Below are 4,605 nucleotides of genomic sequence, written 5' to 3' on the forward strand. Positions count from 1 at the left end.
TTCACTATGGGCTTTTGGCCTGTTGATTCTGCACACAAGAAGTAGAAATACTCTGAACTATTATCCAAGGCTACCTAGTGGAGATGCAGGTGTCATAATTTCTAGTCTGCTGACTTGATTGGGTTTAGGGCTGTAAAGCGCTTGTCAGACATTATTTTCCTCTCAGGAAAGGGGCACTGAGGCACAGCAGGATTGAACTGGGCTCTGCTGGGTCTCAGAATATTTTCGCTGCTCAAATATTTACCCTCCTGCAGAGTCAAAATAGTGCAAAGCCACAGCTTATTATCAAACTGCAGCCTAACCCTCAGCCCAGGAGCAGTGTCACAGTTGGTAAATTAGTTCTATCACTTTGACCCTAAGGCTTGCTTTAAGAAAGAATTCAGCTGATTTGCCTCCTAGTCATTTCCAGAATTCACCTGGGTATTTCTCTGCAACCCAGAACAGTTTCTGAGTCACAACCATCATCCATCTGTCTTGTAAGCTGAATCTGATATGGACACCAAGCTGCCTACAGACTTAGAGTCCTTTTAAGCTCCATGTGTCCTCCAGTCATGTAGTTTGGGGGCCTCAAATGTGCCTGCTCTGATCAGGGCCTTTCTAGCCTACACCAGGCCTTTTTCAGTGGTGTGCTAAAAACCCACTCTCTGGCAGGGGAGGGAAATCCCTGATTTCTGTGGTGTCAATATTCCCAGAGTTACGGATTAAAAGCTGCCCATCTGATGTCACTCAGCATGCAGTGAGGTTGGATGCACACTACTGGCTTTCCTCTGAGGCCAGCAACACACCAGCCGCAGCACACAGTTGTTTTGCACATTTTATAAAAGGTACCCTCCTTTTATAAGGAGAAATTAAGAAAGGATCCTCTCTGGGCAGACCTACACCACCTGTATGCCCTGGTGAGCAATGGCAGGTACCCTTTCCTGCACATGTGGCTTATTGAAGGGAAGGTGATTTTAGGCCCATCACTTCAACTGCATGCCCTTGTGCAGTCCACATTCAGTAGCAGTCCTGGCTTCAATCCATGATACTCTGTGATTAAGTCAAGTGGATGGAATAAGGGAAAAATGAACCAGGTTACCTAGCAGCCTGAAAACCTGCTTTATGCAGGTGGTTACTGCCAGGTGGAACATTAATTGGTTTTTAGTCTCATCAGTTTAGTCGCTCAGTCGTGTCCAACTCTTTGCAACCCCATGGACTACAGCACACCATGAAGGCTATTATTGCTAAAAAGAACCTCCAGCTACACCATTCCAGGGATAGACATAATGATATAACTAAAAAGGCTTCAGAAACATAATACATACAACACTACATATTTAGATTCTAGTCCATTAAATATGTTTATCTTTAACGAATGACATTTTAACAGCAGTCAAACCCAGGCACACTTAATGTAGTTCTTTACTAAAGAAGCAGTTTCTCATAACTCTGTTTAGCCTATCAATTGCTCTGGAAAGTCATCCCCTTTTTTATAGATGAGGAAACAGTCTGAGAGATTAAATAATTCAAGGTGACTCAGAAAATGGATTCAAGACCAGTTCTGCCTAAATCTCTTTTTACTATGCTTATACAGACACACCCCAGTACTATGAAACAGACAACCTGAGATAGCTGTGGTGAAGATATTTTATTTTTCATAAAAATATAATTGTACAATGCTCTTCAGAAAAAGGATGCCTTCAATGCCCCCAAATACCATGTGGTTTAGAAGTAAATTTCCTCTCTTTTAAAACTAAAAGTGTAATTGATAATATGCAACTGATTTTCTGATATATCACATTTATGTTTTTCATTTTTATTAGCCTTTAACAAAAGTGAGACCAGTTTAAATCTATACTTTTTATAATGAGTCAAATCAAGCCTATTACAATTCAAAGATGATAAAATGCTAAATGGTGATGCTGATAAATACTGTCAATTAGCTGGTAAAGAGTGATATGAATTTGCTGCAGCAAGATAAGATTCTGATTCATATATATTAGAAAGATTTTAGATAAAATAGAAAAAAATTTAAGAACGTCAACTATATCCTAAAATTTGACCTAGTCAAACTTATTCCATGTTATACTCAGTTGCTCTAATACACAGCAGGTCTGTGCTAAATTAATGACAGAATATGACAGGCCTAAATACATAAATATATTTCCCTCCTTACCTTCCTTTGGGAAAAAGGAAAAGTGCTCTGTCTATTCAGAGGGGCCTGAGCTCACTGACTCCCCCCTCTTTTGTTCTCTTTCCGTCTGTCTGTTGTCCTTACAGGTAAGTAAGAGATGCCAGGATTTCAGCTTGCTGCCCCCTAACTGGAATGGGGCAAGAAATGCTCCAGCTGTCTTCATCAGTGATGTTTATTAACATGCTTCAGGTGGCCCAGGCGTGCAGCCTGCACAGTACCCAAAGCAATCGGAGCAATCTTATTTAAGACCAACGAACTTTCTCTTGGTTTGATCTACTGCAAGATACCAAATAGACCGGTTTCAGAATAAACTCAAATAAATTACAATTTACTTTCACCCAAAATTACACATCCTCTCAGTTCAGTGAGGACAAAGTCAGCGCTCTTTCTTGTGAAGGGCAGCAGGGGAACAGCTTAAAGGAGCCAGTAATTTAAAATCACAACCAGAGAAGAAACACTTGGAGCACAATGGAGACATCCCATAGAAGAGCCACATTCATTTGGAATGTTTGCTTTGAAAACAACTCTTCTGGGGAATTCAAAAGGTACTGAACAAAGCAACAGAGAGTTAAGTCTTGGGTTGTTTTGCAAAATAAAAATATACATTTGAGTAGACCAGATGGCAAAAACATAACCCATTACAATCTGAACACTGTATTTAAAACACTTATATTCTGAATATTAACTATCTATATTTATGATCCAAAAAAGACATTAAATACTCTTAAACCCCTAGTCCTCCAGAACAGAGAGACCCAACAGATTGGGCTAGTGGTTTATCAGCTGTCACAAAGGACTGGACTTGGGATCTGAGTCTGTGACCTACGCACAAGAGAGCTTTAGAACTCAGGGAGGCACTTAATTCCAACGCATAGCCTCAGAGAAGGGACGGAAGTACCTTGTCACCTGAAACTATGTGGTCCGTCTCATGTTCCACCTCACAGACAAGCTAGACTAGAATGCCTCCTCCTAAACTATTTTGTGACAAAACACATTTCATTTGGAAACCAAATGTTTGCTTCATCAAAGCAAAGAACAATTACAATTTAGCAGCAATGGAGACCACAACCTCCTTATTTAACTATGCGAAAGAAAAGAGAGAGTATTAAAGTGTCTCAGTGGGGACGTCAAAAGATTCCCAGGTCTGAGTGTATCATATGAGTGTGATTCCTCAACCATCATTCCATTTGGTAGCCAGGAAGAAAGCAAAGGCAGCTGTGATGGGAATCGGAGAAAACGCCTCTGCCCTCGCCCCTCCCACCAGGCCCCGGCTGGCAGTGCTGGGTAAGACTCTGGCTCCAGTGCTTCACTCCGGAGCGGAGGCAGGGCCAGGGCCGAACCGGATGCACACCCGCAGTGTATTTCTCTCTGGCTCAGAATACATTCATAAGGAAACTCAAGTCAGGGAAGAAACTAAGTGTTCTGGTTATAGCTAAAGCCATTTGACCCACCAGCAATGTGTCCCTCGTTTGGTTCTGGATCTCCTGAGGCAGAAACTCCCATCTCAGCAGCTAATTTCATCCCACTGTCTTTAGAAAAATTCTCCAAGTTAGTTGACTACACAACAAAATGTGTGTGAACATTCACTCCTGCCCTCCCTCATATACATATAGAAACACATACAATAGAAACACATACATACATACATACATACATATACATACATACATACATACATACTCTGGGTTGTCAAGATGATAGATGCTGCTGAAATGCCTAACAGGTTATTTTTTGTTTCAAAATAAAAAGTTTGACTGATTATTCTCCAAGTATGGATCAGGCCCTAATAAACTTGTATAAATACAGTTTGAAAAGACAGCAATTAAAGTTTTAAATAGAAGCTATCTTAAGGACTTTCTCAATGGATTTTGTTAATGTGTACATTATTTAAAACAGGCGTATCATTATGGATTACAAAAATAGAAATGTATATATTTGTTACTATATATTCACAGCTTATGCTGGAATGGCTCACAGGAGAAGTCATGGTTCATGCAGAAAATAAACATGACTCAAGTAAATATAAAGAAATCAGATTAGGTCCATAAAAGGCTGAGGACTTAGTAGTCAGTCATCAGCCCATTTGGTTTCTCTTTGTAGGGCAATCAAAAACATGAAAGGAAATGACACCCACACACACATACAAATACAATTACATGAAGTACATGGAAAGAATATAAATTAACCAGTAAAGCAATGTGGAGTTGAGGTGCAAAAATATAATCTTCACTCACTCTTTCTTTTCTTGTGCTTTCAAGCATTGCAACGTGGCAATACCAACCAGAACGAGTCTGAATATCTGTAAATTTTCTAAGTGTTGAAAATCAAAGCAAAATTCTTTGAGATCTATGATCACACATTTTGGTAGAAACTGCAGATTTACAGAGATGACTGAGCAGTAGGTAGAAAATGGAGCCAAGAAGCACAATCTT

Source organism: Budorcas taxicolor, chromosome 5 (genome assembly GCF_023091745.1).
Source record: "Budorcas taxicolor isolate Tak-1 chromosome 5, Takin1.1, whole genome shotgun sequence".
In the NCBI taxonomy this organism is placed as follows: Eukaryota; Metazoa; Chordata; class Mammalia; order Artiodactyla; family Bovidae; genus Budorcas; species Budorcas taxicolor.